Source organism: Pleurodeles waltl, chromosome 8 (genome assembly GCF_031143425.1).
Source record: "Pleurodeles waltl isolate 20211129_DDA chromosome 8, aPleWal1.hap1.20221129, whole genome shotgun sequence".
Taxonomy (NCBI): Eukaryota; Metazoa; Chordata; class Amphibia; order Caudata; family Salamandridae; genus Pleurodeles; species Pleurodeles waltl.
Genome location: NC_090447.1, coordinates 1,402,571,111 through 1,402,589,182, shown reverse-complemented (window position 1 = coordinate 1,402,589,182; position 18,072 = coordinate 1,402,571,111). Strand labels below are relative to the sequence as shown.

The following is an 18,072-nucleotide window of genomic DNA, read 5'->3' as shown; positions in this document are numbered from 1 at the left end:
CACATCTGCAACAGGTGAAGAAATGTAAGAGTCTGAATCATCCACAGTAATTTGACCCTTACGACCCACCCCGAGGAGAAGCCATCATTATAGTTTCACATGGAGGCAAGGTTGGTCTCTTCTGTGCTCCTCTGGACTCTTCCCTGCAAAGTGCTTCCCTTTCATAGTCCACCCATCTCGCCAGCTACAACCCCCCTTATATATATATGTTCGATGGCATGTGTAGCTGCAGATACACATGCTATGCATTATCCTGCCATCTAGTGTTGGGCTCTGAGTGTTACAAGTTGTTTTTCTTAAAAGAAGTCTTTTCGAGTCACGAGACCGAGGGACTCCTCCCCTTTCGGCTCCATTGCGCATGGGCTTCGACTCCATCTTTGATTGTTTTCTTTACGCCATCGGGTTCGGACGTGTTCCTCTTCGCTCCGTGTTTCGGTTCGGAAAAGTTAGTTAACAATCGGAAAATTCGATGGTATTGTTTGCGTTCGGTATCGGGTTAGTAATAGCACATCGACACCGAAGAAAAGAAGTGCTCCGGCAGCCCTTCGGGGCTTCCACTCCCTGGCGGGGCCTGGTCGGCCCGACCGCATGCGTATACAAGGCTCATGGAACAGACCCCATTCCGCTTCTGCCCCAAATGCCACGCTAAGTATCCTTATACAGACCAGCATTTGGTCTGTAATTTGTGTTTGTCCCCCAACACAAAGAGGATACCTGCGAGGCTTGTCGGGCATTTCGGTCGAAGAAGACGCTACGGGACCAGAGAGCTCGAAGGCTTCAAATGGCGTAGACGCCGGCTGGACACCCCGACGTCGAAGAAGAGGAGACATTCTCCATTCCTGATTCGGACTCGAACGAGCCTGAGAGTGAGCAGCCGGCGAGGCAACAAACCGTGAGTAAACCAGCCCCGGCCAAAACTCACTCAAATTATGAAAGCCCAGGGGACGCCACCGCCAACAGGCCATGGCTTTACCCGTAAGCACGGGTTCTTTTTCGCTCCGCGTTTCGGAAAGTTAGTTAGAATCTCGGAAAATTCGACGGTATTGTTTGCGTTCGGTATCGGGTTAGTTACAACAGATCGACACCGAATTTTGAAGAGCTCCGGTGTCCCTTTGGTTTTTTTTTCGATTCCTCGGCGGGGCCTGGTCGGCCTGACCACGTGCGTCTTCAAGGCTAATGGAACGGACCGCATTCCGCTTCTGCCCCGAATGTCACAACAAGTTTCCTTATACAGATTAGCATCTGGTCTGTAATTTGTGTTTGTCTCCAGAACACAAAGAGGATACTTGTGAGGCCTGTCGAGCGTTTCAGTCGAGGAAGACGTTAAGAGACCGAAGAGCAAGAAGACTACAAATGGCGTCGGCGCCGACAGGACAAAAACACTTGGAAGAGGAAGAAGAAACCTTCTCCATCGAGGATTCGGACTCGGATGAGGTCGATCCCGAACAGACACCGAAAACCCGTGAGTAAGACGTCAATACACAAAACTCACGGAAAAACCACTAAAGCCCAGGGGCGCCACCGCCAGCAGGCCATGGCTTAACCCAAAAAATAGTTGACCGACCATCTGCACCGAAAAAGGGCACGCATGTGTCGAAGCCATCCGACTCCGGTCGAGATACCAGCACAGAGCAGACTCGACACCGGGTCAGAGCAATCTCGGCACCGAGAGGGCGGCACCGAAACGAGTCGGCACCGAGAGATCAGTACGCCGAAGATCAAAAAAGTGTCATCTGAACCGAAAAAGACTGCCGAAAAAGTTTCCATACCGAAACATCCGGCCTCGGAACCGAAATCAAGTTTCTACACAGAGTAACAGGGCCTGTCCTCACAAATGAAAGGACACAGATTCGGACAGGAACTAGAGACAATAGAGCCAGATTACACTCAAAGAAGGCTCCACATTCAAAAAGACACAGGGAAGATGTAGGAAGTTGGCTCTGTATGCACTATTTCAAAGTAAGGAATAGTATGCACAGAGTCCAAGGGTTCCCCTTAGAGGTAAGATAGTGGCAAAAAGAGATAATACTAATGCTCTATTTTGTGGTAGTGTGGTCGAGCAGTAGGCTTATCAAAGGAGTAGTGTTAAGCATTTGTTGTACATAAAGAAGCAATAAATGAGGAACACACACTCAGAGACAATTCCAGGCCAATATGTTTTTGTATAGAAAAATATATTTTCTTAGTTTATTTTAAGAACCACAGGTTCAAATTTTACATGTAATACTTCAAATGAAAGGTATTGCAGGTAGGTACTTTAGGAACTTTGAATAATCAAAATAGCATACACGATTTCCATATAAATCACATATAGTTATTTTAAAACTAGACACTTAGTGCAATTTTCAACAGTTCCTGGGGAGGAGTAAGAGTTTGTTAGTTTTTGCAGGTAAGTAAACCACCTGCAGGGTTCAAGTTTGGGTCCAAAGTAGCCCACCGTTGGGGGTTCAGAGCAACCCCAAAGTTACCACACCAGCAGCTCAGGGCCGGTCAGGTGCAGAGGTCAAAGTGGTGCCCAAAACGCATAGGCTTCAATAGAGAAGGGGGTGCCCCGGTTCCAGTCTGCCAGCAGGTAAGTACCCGCGTCTTCGGAGGGCAGACCAGGGGGGTTTTGTAGGGCACCGGGGGGGACACAAGTTAGCACAGAAAGTACACCCTCAGCAGCATGGGGGCGGCCGGGTGCAGTGTGCAAACACGTGTCGGGTTTGTAATTGAAATCAATGGGAGACCAAGGGGTCTCTTCAGCGATGCAGGCAAGGGGGGGCTCTTCGGGGTAGCCACCACCTGGGCAAGGGAGAGGTCCTCCTGGGGGTCATTCCTGCACTGGAGTTTGGATCCTTCAGGTCCTGGGGGCTGCGGGTGCAGAGTCTTTACCAGGCGTCTGGATCTGAGGAGCAGGCAGTCGCGGTCAGGGGAGCCTCGGGGTTCCCTCTGCAGGCGTCGCTGTGGGGGGTCAGGGGGGGGCAACTCTGGCTGCTCATGGTCTTGCAGTCGCCAGGGAGCCCTCCCTGAAGTGTTTGTTCTCCACAAGTCGAGCCGGGGGCGTCAGATGCAGAGTAGCAAGTCTCACGCTTCCGGCAGAAAACGCAAGTTGTTTTAAAGTTGCTCCTTTGTTACAAAGTTGCAGTCTTGGGTGAACAGAGCCGCTGTCCTCTGGAGTTCTTGGTCCTTCTAGAGCAGGGCAGTCCTCTGAGGATTCAGAGGTCGCTGTTCCCTGGGGAAAGCGTCGCTGGAGCAGTGTCTTTAGAAGGGGGGAGACAGGCCGGTAGAGCTGGGGCCAAAGCAGTTGGTGTCTCCGTCTTCTCTGCAGGGTTTTTCAGCTTAGCAGTCCTATTCTTCTTAGGTTGCAGGAATCTGAGTTCCTAGGTTCTGGGGAGCCCCTAAATACAGAATTTAGGGGGGTGTTTAGGTCTGGGATGGCAGTAGCCAATGGCTACTAGCCCTGGGGGTGGCTACACCCTCTTTGTGCCTCCTCCCAAGGGGAGGGGGGTCACATTCCTATCCCTATTGGGGGAATCCTCCATCTGCAAGATGGAGGATTTCTAAAAGTCAGTGTCACCTCAGCTCAGGTTGCCTTAGGGGCTGTCCTGACTGGCCAGTGACTCCTCCTTGTTTTTCTCATTATCTCCTCCGGCCTTGCCGCCAAAAGTGGGGCCGTGGCCGGAGGGGGCGGGCAACTCCACTAGCTGGAATGCCCTGGGGTTCTGTAACAAAGTGGGTGAGCCTTTGAGGCTCACCGCCAGGTGTTACAGTTCCTGCAAGGTGGAGGTGGTAAGCATCTCCACCCAGTACAGGCTTTGTTACTAGCCACAGAGTGACAAAGGCACTCTCCCCATGTGGCCAGCAACATGTCTCGAGAGTGGCAGGCTGCTAAAACCAGTCAGCCTACACGGGTAGTTGGTTAAGGTTTCAGGGGGAACCTCTAAGGTGCCCTCTGGGGTGTATGTTACAATAAAATGTACACTGGCATCAGTGTGCATTTATTGTGCTGAGAAGTTTGATACCAAACTTCCCTGTTTTCAGTGTAGCCATTATGGTGATGTGGAGTTTGTGTTTGACAGACTCCCAGACCATATACTCTTATGGCTACCCTGCACTTACAATGTCTAAGGTTTTGCTTAGACACTGTAGGGGCACAGTGCTCATGCACTGGTGCCCTCGCCTATGGTATAGTGCACCCTGCCTTAGGGCTGTAAGGCCTGCTATACTGCATAGGCAGTGTGAGGTTGGCAAGGCACCCTGAGGGGAGTGCCATGTCGACTTACTCGTTTTGTCCTCACCAGCACACACAAGCTGGCAAGCAGTGTGTCTTTGCTGAGTGAGGGGTCCCCAGGGTGGCATAAGATATGCTGCAGCCCTTAGAGACCTTCCCTGGCATCAGGGCCATTGGTACCAGGGGTACCAGTTACAAGGGACTTACCTGGATGCCAGGGTGTGCCAATTGTGAAAACAAAAGTACAGGTTAGAGAAAGAACACTGGTGCTGGGGCCTGGTTAGCAGGCCTCAGCACACTTTCAAATCAAAATTAGCATCAGCAAAGGCAAAAAGTCAGGGGGGTAACCATGCCAAGGAGGCATTTCCTTACACAAACAACCCCCCCTCCTCCCCCAAACGAAAGAGGATGAGACTAACCTTTCCCAAGAGAGTCTTCATTTTCTAAGTGGAAGAACCTGGAAAGGCCATCTGCATTGGCATGGGCAGTCGCAGGTCTGTGTTCCACTATAAAGTCCATTACCTGTAAGGAGATGGACCACCTCAACAGTTTTGGATTTTCACCTTTCATTTGCATCAGCCATCTGAGAGGTCTGTGGTCAGTTTGAACTACAAAGTGAGTGCCAAAGAGGTATGCTCTCAGCTTCTTCAGGGACCAAACCACAACAAAGGCCTCCCTCTCAATGGCACTCCAACGCTGCTCCCTGGGGAGTAACCTCCTGCTAATGAAAGCAACAGGCTGGTCATGACCATCATCATTTGTTTGGGACAAAACTGGTCCTATCCCATGTTCAGAGGCATCTGTCTGCACAATGAACTGCTTGGAGTAATCTGGAGCTTTTAGAACTGGTGCTGTGCACATTGGTTGTTTCAGGGTGTCAAAGGCCTGTTGGCATTCTACAGTCCAGTTTACTTTCTTGGGCATTTTCTTGGAGGTAAGTTCTGTGAGGGCTGTCACTATGGATCCACATCCCTTCACAAACCTCCTGTAGTATCCAGTCAAGCCAAGGAATGCCCTGACTTGAGTCTGGGTTTTTGGAGCTGCCCAGTCCAGAATAGTCTGGATCTTAGGCTGGAGTGGCTGAACTTGGCCTCCACCTACAAGGTGTCCCAAGTAAACCACAGTTCCCTGCCCTATCTGGCATTTGGATGCCTTGATAGAGAGGCCTGCTGATTGCAGAGCCTTCAAAACCTTCTTCAGGTGGACCAGGTGATCCTGCCAGCTGGAGCTAAAGACAGCAATATCGTCAAGATAAGCTGCACTAAAGGACTCCAAACCAGAAAGGACTTGATTCACCAACCTTTGGAAGGTGGCAGGGGCATTCTTTAAACCAAAGAGCATAACAGTAAACTGATAATGCCCATCAGGTGAGGAGAATGCGGTCTTTTCTTTTGCTCCAGGTGCCATTTTGATTTGCCAGTACCCTGCTGTTAAGTCAAAGGTACTTAAGAATTTGGCAGCACCTAATTTATCAGTCAGTTCATCAGCCATTGGAATGGGATGGGCATCTGTCTTGGTGACAGAATTAAGTCCTTTTTAGTCCACACAAAACCTCATCTCTCTCTTTCCATCTTTGGCGTGGGGTTTGGGGACTAAGACCACTGGGCTAGCCCAGGGGCTGTCAGAGTGCTCAATGACTCTAAATTCCAGCATCTTCTGGACTTCCACCTTGATGCTTTCCTTAACTTGGGCAGACTGTCTGAATATTTTGTTTTTGACAGGCATGCTGTCTCCTGTGTCCACATCATGGGTACACAGGTGTGTCTGACCAGGGGTTAGGGAAAAGAGCTCAGCAAACTGTTGCAGGACCTTCCTACAATCAGATTGCTGTTGGCTAGAGAGGGTGTCTGAGTAGATCACTCGGTCAACTGAGCCATTTTTAGGGTTTGTGGAGAGGAGATCAGGGAGAGGTTCACTCTCAGCTTCCTGGTCCTCATCTGTTACCATCAACAGATTCACATCAACCCTGTCATGGAAGAGCTTTAGGCGGTTCACATGGATCACCCTCTTGGGGCTCCTGCTAGTGCCTAGGTCCACCAGGTAGGTGACCTGACTTCTTTTCTAGCACTGGGTAAGGGCCACTCCATTTGTCCTGAAGTGCCCTGGGAGCCACAGGCTCCAGAACCCAGAGTTTCTGCCCTGGTTGAAATTCAACCATTGCAGCCTTTTGGTCATACCAAAACTTCTGGAGCTGTTGGCTGGCCTCAAGGTTTTTACTTGCCTTTTCCATGTACTCTGCCATCCTTGAACGTAGGCCAAGTACATAGTCCACTATATCTTGCTTAGGCTCATGAAGCGGTCTCTCCCAGCCTTTTTTCACAAGAGCTAGTGGTCCCCTTACAGGGTGGCCAAACAGAAGTTCAAAGGGTGAGAACCCTACTCCCTTCTGAGGCACCTCTCTGTAAGCGAAAAGTAGACATGGCAAGAGGACATCCCATCTCCTTTTGAGTTTTTCAGGGAGCCCCATGATCATGCCTTTTAATGTCTTGTTGAATCTCTCAACAAGGCCATTAGTTTGTGGATGGTATGGTGTAGTGAATTTATAAAAGTCACTCCACACTCATTCCACATGTGTTTCAGGTATGCTGACATGAAGTTGGTACCTCTGTCAGACACCACCTCCTTATGAAAACCCACTCTGGTAAAAATACCAATGAGGGCCTTGGCTACTGCAGGGGCAGTAGTCGACCTAAGGGGAATAGCTTCAGGGTATCTAGTAGCATGATCCACTACTACTAGTATGTACATGTTCCCTGAGGCTGTGGGAGGTTCAAGTGGACCCACTATGTCCACACCCACTCTTTCAAAGGGGACCCCCACCACTGAAAGTGGAATGAGGGGGGCCTTTGGGTGTCCACCTGTCATACCACTGGCTTGACAGGTGGTACAGGAGACACAAAACTCCTTGACTTTCTGGGACATGTTGGGCCAGTAGAAGTGGTTGACTAGTCTCTCCCACGTCTTGGTTTGTCCCAAATGCCCAGCAAGAGGAATATTATGGGCTAAGGTCAGTATGAACTCCCTAAACTCCTGAGGCACTACCACTCTCCTTGTGGCACCAGGTTTGAGATCTCTTGCCTCTGTGTAAAGGAGTCTATCTTCCCAATAGACCCTATGTGTTCCAGTTTTCTTGCCATTGGACTCTTCAGCAGCTTGCTGCTTAAGACCTTCAAGAGAGGGACAGGTTTCTTGCCCCTTACACAACTGCTCCCTTGAGGGTCCCCCTGGGCCTAAGAGCTCAACCTGATAAGGTTCTAACTCCAGAGGCTCAGTTCCCTCAGAGGGCAGAACTTCTTCCTGAGAAGAGAGGTTCTCTTTTTCTTGTTGTGTTGCAGCTGGTTTCCCAGTTGTCTTTCCTTTTCTCTTGGTAGGCTGGGCCCTTTTTCCAGGCTCCAACTCTACTTTTTCACCCTGAGCCTTGCACTGTGCCCTTGCCTTGACACACACCAGTTCAGGGATACCCAGCATGGCTGCATGGGTTTTCAGTTCTACCTCCGCCCATGCTGAGGACTCCAGGTCATTTCCAAGCAAACAGTCTACAGGGATATTTGAGGAGACCACCACCTGTTTTAGGCCATTGACCCCTTCCCACTCTAAAGTTACCATAGCCAATGGATGTACTTTAGTCTGATTGTCCGCGTTGGTGACTGGATAAGTTTGTCCAGCGAGGTATTGACCAGGGGAAACCAGTTTCTCTGTCACCATGGTGACACTGGCACCTGTATCCCTCAGTCCTTCTACACTTGTCCCATTAATTAAGAGCTGCTGCCTGTATTTTTGCATGTTAGGAGGCCAGGCAGCCAGTGTGGCTAAATCCACCCCACCCTCAGAGACTAATGTAGCTTCAGTGTGACACCTGATTTGCTCTGGGCACACTGTTGATCCCACTTGGAGACTAGCCATTCCAGTGTTAGCTGGAGTGGAGTTAGAAGTGGTACTTTTCTTGGGACAGGCCTTGTCTCCAGTTTGGTGTCCAGGCTGATTACAGCTACGATGCGAAAAAAAGGGAGCACACTGCCTTACACTCCAGCAAAAAGTTGTCCCCAATGCATCTTGGTAAATGCAGTCAGATTCGTTTCACATTAACAAAAGTAATCAAAGTCTTTCACCTTAGTAGGTGCAGCAAGTGCTGTGTATCTCTGGACACGTGTTTCTGGGTTTCGCCCGTCATCAGCAGAGAGCAGCATATTTTGTGGGGTAGCTTGAAATGCCACCAAACGTCTTCTCAGGTTTATGTACCACTCTGGTGCGCAGGTGCCTCACCAAGGCTCGTCAGCCCGTTAGCTCAAGGGAGCCGTCATCCGACACAGTGCGAAAAAAAGGGAGCACACTGCCTCACACTCCAGCAAAAAGTTGTCCCCAATGCATCTTGGTAAATGCAGTCAGATAAAGGTTTTAACTATTCTACCTTTCGCAGCGAGGAGATTGGTTGTCCAGGCACTGATTGGTTCCCGGATTGACTATGGAAATGCGTTGTTCATTGGTTCCCCGAAATATGTTATTCAGAGACTGCAAAGAGTACAAAATGCAGCGGCTCGTCTGCTACTAGACATCCCTAAACATCACGCAATACGGCCAGGAATTGTTTCCTTACACTGGCTCCCGGTAGCTGAAAGGATTCAGTTTAAGACCCTGTGCCACGTCCACAGATCTATATTTGATAAGGGACCTGAAATGTTGAAAACTCTCTTTCAGATTTATATTCCAGCAAGATCTCTCAGATCCTCATCAGCCAATTTGGCTAAAGTTCCAACCACGAGGAAAGCTAGATGGGGAGGAAGATCGGTAGCTTACCAAGGTGCTCTACTTTGGAATAATCTTCCTCTCAAGTTGAGAGTTAATTCTCAAGAGTTGTTGTTCAGAAAAGAACTGAAGACCTGGCTATTTAAAACTTAAATCTTCTGAATACATTCTTTGAGCAGTATGTCCTCACTATAGCTGTATAAGCGCTACGAGGCCGTTGGCAGTTTGGCGCTATATAAATCTTTATAACATAACATAACATATAAATCTTTATAACAGATTCGTTTCACATTAACAAAAGTAATCAAAGTCTTTCACCTTAGTAGGTGCAGCAAGTGCTGTGTATCTCTGGACACGTGTCCTGAGAAGACTTTTGGCGGCATTTCAAGCAACCCCACAGACTTGGCTGCTCTCTGCTGATGACTGGCTAAACCCAGAAACACGTGTCCAGAGATACACAGCACTTGCTGCACCCACGAAGGTGAAAGACTTTTGATTACTTTTTCAACACAAAACGAAGTGACTGCATTTACCATGATGCATTGAGGCTAACTTTTTGCTGGAGTGTGAGGCAGTGTGCTCCCTTTTTTCTTTTTGTCCAATGACTGCTCCCTTGAGCTAACGAGCTGACGAGCTCTGGTGAGGCACCTGTGCGCCAGTGAGTGGTACATAAACCTGAGAAGACTTTTGGCGGCATTTCAAGCAACCCCACAGACTTGGCTGCTCTCTGCTGATGACGGGCTAAACCCAGAAACACGTGTCCAGAGATACACAGCACTTGCTGCACCCACTAAGGTGAAAGACTTTTGATTACTTTTTCAACACAAAACAAAGTGACTGCATTTACCATGATGCATTGGGGCTAACTTTTTGCTGGAGTGCGAGGCAGTGTGCTCCCTTTTTTCTTTTTGTCCAATGATTACAGCTACGACACCAGGCCTTTTTGGGATCAAAGTTTTTACCCTTGTACCCAAAATTGTTTTGTGAAGAGGCTCTGGGCCCACCCTCCTGTGCAGGTTTTTGGGGGCCTGTAGAAGACTCTTTACTATTTTTGTTTTTGGATGTCTCAACACTCTTCCCCTGGGGAGGCTTTGTGGCCCCCTTTCTTTTGGTCACCCCCTGTGGAAGTCTTGGTCACCCTAGTCTTGACCCAATGGTCCGCCTTCTTTCCCAATTCTTGTGGAGAAATTGGTCCTAGGTCTACCAGATGCTGATTCAGTTTATCATTTGAACAATTACTTAATAGGTGTTCTTTCACAAATAAATTGTACAGCCCATCATAATCATTTACACCACTGCCTTGAATCCAACCATCCAGTGTTTTCACTGAGTAGTCCACAAAATCAACCCAGGTCTGGCTTGAGGATTTTTGAGCCCCCCTGAACCTAATTCTATACTCCTCAGTGGAGAATCCAAAGCCCTCAATCAGGGTACCCTTCATGAGGTCATACGATTCTGCATCTTTTCCAGAGAGTGTGAGGAATCTATCCGTACACTTTCCAGTGAACATTTCCCAAAGGAGAGCACCCCAGTGAGATCTGTTTACTTTTGTGGTTGCACAAGCCCTCTCAGAAGCTGTGAACCATTTGGTGATGTCATCACCATCTTCATATTTAGTTACAATCCCTTTAGGGATTTTCAGCATGTCAGGAGAATCTCAGACCCTATTTATGTTGCTGCCACCATGGATGGGACCAAAACCCATCTCTTGTCTTTCCCTTTCTATGGCTAGGAGCTGTCTCTCCAAAGCCAATCTTTTGGCCATCCTGGCTAACAGGAGGTCATCTTCACTGAGGCTCTCCTCAGTGATAAGAGGTGCTGGACCCTCCTGTGAGGGAAGCAGCATCTCTGACTATTATGGTTGGAGTCAGGGATTGAGGGTCCCTGATCTCCCTAATTAGGACTGGAAGGGGGGAATTCTCCTCCAAGTCACTATCTTCCCCCTCTGGGAGGTCATCCTCAGAGGGGTTGGCTTTTTCAAACTCTGCCAGCAGCTCCTGGAGCTGTTGTTTGGAGGGTCTTAAGCCAACTGGGATTTTCTTCATTTTGCAGAGAGACCTTATGTAAGGAAATGCCTCCTTGGCATGGTTACCCCCTGACTTTTTGCCTTTGCTGATGCTATGTTTTGAATTGAAAGTGTGCTGAGGCCTGCTAACCAGGCCCCAGCACCAGTGTTCTTTCCCTAACCTGTACTTTTGATTCCACAATTGGCACACCCTGGCATCCAGATAAGTCCCTTGTAACTGGTACCTCTGGTACCAAGGGCCCTGATGCCAGGGAAGGTCTCTAAGGGCTGCAGCATGTATTATGCCACCCTGGAGACCCCTCACTCAGCACAGACACACTGCTTACCAGCTTGTGTGTGCTAGTGAGAACAAAATGAGTAAGTCGACATGGCACTCCCCTCAGGGTGCTATGCCAGCCTCTCACTGCCTATGCAGTATAGGTAAGACACCCCTCTAGCAGGCCTTACAGCCCTAAGGCAGGGTGCACTATACCATAGGTGAGGGTACCAGTGCATGAGCACTGTGCCCCTACAGTGTCTAAGCAAAACCTTAGACATTGTAAGTGCAGGGTAGCCATAAGAGTATATGGTCTGGGAGTCTGTTTTACACGAACTCCACAGCACCATAATGGCTACACTGAAAACTGGGAAGTTTGGCATCAAACTTCTCAGCACAATAAATGCACACTGATGCCAGTGTACATTTTATTGTGAAATACACCACAGAGGGCACCTTAGAGGTGCCCCCTGAAACCTAACCGACTATCTGTGTAGGCTGACTGGTTCCAGCAGCCTGCCACACTAGAGACATGTTGCTGGCCCCATGGGGAGAGTGCCTTTGTCACTCTGAGGCCAGTAACAAAGCCTGCACTGGGTGGAGATGCCAACACCTCCCCCAGGCAGGAGCTGTAACACCTGGCGGTGAGCCTCAAAGGCTCACCCCTTTGTCACAGCACAGCAGGGCCCTCCAGCTTAGTGGAGTTGCCCGCCCCCTCCGGCCACGGCCCTCACTTTTGGCGGCAAGGCTGGAGGGAACAAAGAAAGCAACAAGGAGGAGTCACTGGCCAGTCAGGACAGCCCCTAAGGTGTCCTGAGCTGAAGTGACTCTAACTTTTAGAAATCCTCCATCTTGCAGATGGAGGATTCCCCCAATAGGATTAGGGATGTGACCCCCTCCCCTTGGGAGGAGGCACAAAGAGGGTGTACTCACCCTCAGGGCTAGTAGCCATTGGCTACTAACCCCCCAGACCTAAACACGCCCTTAAATTTAGTATTTAAGGGCTTCCCTGAACCTAGAAAAATAGATTCCTGCAACTACAAGAAGAAGGACTGCTGAGCTGAAAGACCCCTGCAGAGGAAGACCAGAAGACACCAACTGCCTTGGCCCCAGACTTACCGGCCTGCCTCCTGCCTTCCAAAGAACCCTGCTCCAGCGACGCTTTCCAAGGGACCAGCGACCTCTGAATCCTCCGAGGACTGCCCTGCTTCGAAAAAGACAAGAAACTCCCGAGGACAGCGGCACTGCTCCAAAAGAACTGCAACTTTGTTACAAGGAGCAGATTTAAAGACCCCTGCAACTCCCCGCAAGAAGCGTGAGACTTGCAACACTGCACCCGGCGACTCCGACTCGACTGGTGGAGAACAACCAACTCAGGGAGGACCCTCCGGCGACTCTACGACTGTGAGTAACCAAAGTTGTCCCCCCTGAGCCCCCACAGCGACGCCTGCAGAGGGAATCCCCAGGCTCCCCCTGACCGCGACTGTCTGAACTCCATTTCCCGACGGATGGAAAAGACCCTGCACCCGCAGCCCCCAGCCCCTAAAGAAACGGAACTTCTGTGCAGGAGTGACCCCTAGGAGGCCCTCTCCCTTGCCCAGGTGGTGGCTACCCCGAGGAGCCCCCCCCTTGCCTGCCTGCGACGCTGAAGAGATCCCTTGATCTCTCATTGACTTCCATTGAAAACCCGACGCGTGTTTGCACACTGCACCCGGCCGCCCCGCGCTGCTGAGGGTGTACTTTCTGTGCTGACTTGTGTCCCCCCCGGTGCCCTACAAAACCCCCCTTGTCTGCCCTCCGAAGACATGGGTACTTACCTGCTGGCAGACTGGAACCGGGGCACCCCCTTCTCTCCATTGAAGCCTATGTGTTTTGGGCACCTCTTTGACCTTTGCACCTGACCGGCCCTGAGCTGCTGGTGTGATAACTTTGGGGTTGCTCTGAACCCCCAACGGTGGGCTACCTTGGACCAAAAACTGAAAACTGTAAGTGACTTACTTACCTGTGAAAACTAACAATAACTTACCTCCCCCAGGAACTGTGAAAATTGCACTGTGTCCACTTTTAAAACAGCTTATTGTGTTTTATGTGAAAAGTATACATGCTAAAGTAATGATTCAAAGTTCCTAGAGTACTTACCTGCAATACCTTTCAAATGAGCTATTACATGTAAAATTTGAACCTGTGGTTCTTAAAATAAACTAAGAAAATATATTTTTCTATAACAAAACCTATTGGCTGGATTTGTCTCTGAGTGTGTGTACCTCATTTATTGTCTATGTGTATGTACAACAAATGCTTAACACTACTCCTTGGATAAGCCTACTGCTCGACCACACTACCACAAAATAGAGCATTAGTATTATCTCTTTTTGCCACTATCTTACCTCTAAGGGGAACCCTTGGACTCTGTGCATACTATTCCTTACTTTGAAATAGTGCATACAGAGCCAACTTCCTACACCTTAGCTCCCTCATCTTAAGATGGAGGTAAGGTGTGAGGTCGAGTTCCACCACATTCTCTTCTGCACCAGACATTGTTTCTAAAAGTTGGAATACTTTTTAAGAATCTGAAACTATCTCTAGAGCTTAATTCAAACTTTCACAAAACTTTTAAACTCTAAAAGAAATGCTAACAGGGACTAACACAAGGCCCTAGCAGGACTTTTAAAAATTTAGAAAAATAGCTCAAATTTCAAAAATCAGTTTCTAATTAAACTTTTTGGAATTTAGTTGTGTGATCAGGTATTGGCTGAGTAGTCCAGCAAATGCAAAGTCTTGTACCCCACCGCTGATCCACCAATGTAGGAAGTTGCTGTATGCACTATTTCAAAGTAAGGAATAGTATGCACAGAGTCCAAGGGTTCCCTTTAGAGGTAAGATAGTGGCAAAAGGAGATAATTCTAATGCTCTATTTTGTGGTAGTGTGGTCGAGCAGTAGGCTTATCAAAGGAGTAGTGTTAAGCTTTTGTTGTACATACACAAGCAATAAATGAGGAACACACACTCAGAGACAATTCCAGGCCAATAGGTTTTTGTATAGAAAAATATATTTTCTTAGTTTATTTTAAGAACCACAGGTTCAAATTTTACATGTAATACTTCAAATGAAAGGTATTGCAGGTAAGTACTTTAGGAACTTTGAATAATCAAAATAGCATACACAATTTTCATATAAATCACATATAGCTATTTTAAAACTAGACAGTGCAATTTTCAACAGTTCCTGGGGGGGGGGAGTAAGAGTTTGTAAGTTTTTGCAGATAAGTAAACCACCTGCGGGGTTCAAGTTTGGGTCCAAAGTAGCCCACCGTTGGGGGTTCAGAGCAACCCCAAAGTTACCACATCAGCAGCTCAGGGCCGGTCAGGTGCAGAGGTCAAAGTGGTGCCCAAAACGCATAGGCTTCAATGGAGAAGGGGGTGCCCCGGTTCCAGTCTGCCAGCAGGTAAGTACCCGCGTCTTCGGAGGGCAGACCAGGGGGGTTTTGTAGGGCACCGGGGGGGACACAAGTTAGCACAGAAAGTACACCCTCAGCAGCATGGGGGCGGCCGGGTGCAGTGCAAACACGCGTCGGGTTTGTAATTGAAATCAATGGGAGACCAAGGGGTCTCTTCAGCAATGCAGGCTGGCAAGGGGGGGGGGGCTCTTTGTGGTAGCCACCACCTGGGCAAGGGAGAGGGCCTCCTGGGGGTCAATCCTGCACTGGAGTTCGGATCCTTCAGGTCCTGGGGGCTGCGGGTGCAGAGTCTTTACCAGGCGTCAGGATCTGAGGAGCACGCAGTCGCGGTCAGGGGGAGCCTCTGGATTCCCTCTGCAGGCGTCGCTGTGGGGGGTCAGGGGGAGGGGGGGCAACTATGGCTACTCACGGTCTCGCAGTCGCCGGGGAGTCCTCCCTGAAGTGTTGTTTCTCCACAAGGCGAGCCGGGGGCGTCGGATGCAGAGTAGCAAGTCTCACGCTTCCGGCAGAAAACGCAAGTTGTTTTAAAGTTGCTCCTTTGTTACAAAGTTGCAGTCTTGGGTGAACAGAGCCGCTGTCCTCGGGAGTTCTTGGTCCTTCTAGAGCAGGGCAGTCCTCTGAGGATTCAGGGGTCGCTGGTCCCTGGGGAAAGCGTTGCTCGAGCAGTGTCTTTAGAAGGGGGGAGACAGGCCGGTAGAGCTGGGGCCAAAGCAGTTGGTGTCTCCGTCTTCTCTGCAGGGTTTTTCAGCTTAGCAGTCCTCTTCTTCTTAGGTTGCAGGAATCTGAGTTCCTAGGTTCTGGGGAGCCCCTAAATACAGAATTTAGGGGTGTGTTTAGGTCTGAGAGGGCAATAGCCAATGGCTACTAGCCCTGATGGTGGCTACACCCTCTTTGTGCCTCCTCCCAAGGGGAGGGGGTCACATTCCTATCCCTATTGGGGGAATCCTCCATCTGCAAGATGGAGGATTTCTAAAAGTCAGAGTCACCTCAGCTCAGGTTGCCTTAGGAGCTGTCCTGACTGGCCAGTGACTCCTCCTTGTTTTTCTCATTATCTCCTCCGGCCTTGCCGCCAAAAGTGGGGCCGTGGCGGGAGGCTCACCGCCAGGTGTTACAGTTCCTGCAAGGAGGAGGTGATAAGCATCTCCACCCAGTACAGGCTTTGTTACTAGCCACAGAGTGACAAAGGCACTCTCCCCATGTGGCCAGCAACATGTCTCGAGTGTGGCAGGCTGCTAAAACCAGTCAGCCTACACGGGTAGTTGGTTAAGGTTTCAGGGGGCACCTCTAAGGTGCCCTCTGGGGTGTATGTTACAATAAAATGTACACTGGCATCAGTGTGCATTTATTGTGCTGAGAAGTTTGATACCAAACTTCCCAGTTTTCAGTGTAGCCATTATGGTGCTGTGGAGTTCGTGTTTGACAGACTCCCAGACCATATACTCTCATGGCTACCCTGCACTTACAATGTCTAAGGTTTTGCTTAGACACTGTAGGGGCACAGTGCCTTAGGGCTGTAAGGCCTGCTAGAGGGGTGACTTATCTATACTGCATAGGCAGTGTGAGGTTGGCATGGCACCCTGAGGGGAGTGCCATGTCGACTTACTTGTTTTGTCCTCACCAGCACACACAAGCTGGCAAGCTGTGTCTGTGCTGAGTGAGGGGTCCCCAGGGTGACATAAGATATGCTGCAGCCCTTAGAGACCTTCCCTGGTATCACGGCCCTTGGTACCAGGGGTACCAGTTACAAGGGACTTACCTGGATGCCAGGGTGTGCCAATTGTGAAAACAAAAGTACAGGTTAGGGAAATAACACTGGTGCTGGGGCCTGGTTAGCAGGCCTCGGCACACTTTCAAATCAAAACTTAGCATCAGCAAAGGCAAAAAGTCAGGGGGTAACCATGCCAAGGAGGCATTTCCTTACACACACCAAATGCAAAAATCAGGTATAATCAGTACCACGACACGGGCACACCAACGTCGTTTCAGGAAACGAAGTTCTGTGATTTTGATGGGTTAAATGACAAATATACAACCAGCTGCTCATTACTGTGTAAACATATAGCTTAAATAAATTCTCTTCTCCCTTTCAGTAGGCAAAGTGGATGAATTGATAGAACCGTAGTACTCCAGGTGTACTGATCTGCCTACATCTCCTAATGTAACAGGGGAATTAAGAGTCTTCTGTCAACAGTGACCCAAATCAAAGTAAAAAAGAGGGAGAGGCTTCCCACTTTCCCATTCACTTAGCAAAGTACCCCTATCTATTATCTTTCACACCTATGAGTTTGGTCCTCTACAAAGGACCTATTGAATGCTGATAAGGGTGCCCCAAAATCTACATTGTTGTTTGGGGATATCTCCAGCCTCCAATTTACTTTGGTTCAGGAAATTAAAATGACTTCCTGAGTTGCCACAGTCACAAGTATCACACTAGCTCCATATATTTCATACTGTGCATGTTTAAACTACACATGCAAGCCATCGATATCCCACATTGAGAGAGTGAAGGACCCAGTTGTAGTTAACGGACAGATCAGTTTAAAACATAAAGGAGGCCAGAAGGCAACTGCTGCCCTGTCAGTAGAATCTGGTGTTGCACTACTGCCAGTCTTCTATAGTCTACTGAGCTGATTGTATTCACACTGTAAAAGGACTGTGATTTCTGTGGCCTGTGGACCTCCACTCACATGATTGTTGTGTAGACTGAGGCAACAAACAACCCGCAGAAGCGCGCTATGGGAACTTGGGGCGGTGGTGCGTGGTCTCCAGAGTCATGCATGGGACCTTTTTCAGTCCAAACAAATATATTCTTCCTGAATGGTGAAAGCCCCATACATGTCAGTCCTCACCACTTATCTCAGGCTGCTAATCAGTGAAGAAAGGGGAAGTAGTGACGACTACATAGTGTTTTGTGGGTTATTCATGGACTTGATTGACCATGTTCGGTCCCTTGATTTGTTGTGCTTTCATCATTTACTGTGCCTATCGGAAATATAGTTTTGTTTAACGTTTCTTTGAACTTGTTGAGTAAATATTGTGAAGACTGAAGCATAAAATTCTCGCTTCTGGTCCTGACAAGTGTTCTGATAGGTCATCGGCTTGGTGGGAGTGCACGTAGGATGTCCCACCTTTCAACAAAGCCAGAACTCTACTTTTGTACGACTCCTTGAATACCAATACTGAAGAACTATGCTTAGAAGTAATTACTTAGTTGGCAGTAAGCTGCAGTATTATTTGAACGAAGGCTGAGATAGTTTTGGGCACAGACAGCTTGCATTGTTGCAGTATTTCTCAAAGGAAGGCATTTGAAAATGTATGCTTAATTTAATTTTTATTTTAAAATTTTTTGCATTAGGATTAATGTAACTGTTTATTT

At 48.8% G+C, this 18,072-nt stretch overlaps 1 protein-coding gene across 2 annotated transcripts in view; it reads left to right on the top strand.

The window, feature by feature from the left end:
* LOC138248680 (trifunctional purine biosynthetic protein adenosine-3-like) overlaps positions 1–18,072 on the top strand; it is a 329,279-nt gene that overhangs the window by 98,497 nt on the left and 212,710 nt on the right. The gene's annotated exons all lie outside the window — the stretch shown is intronic.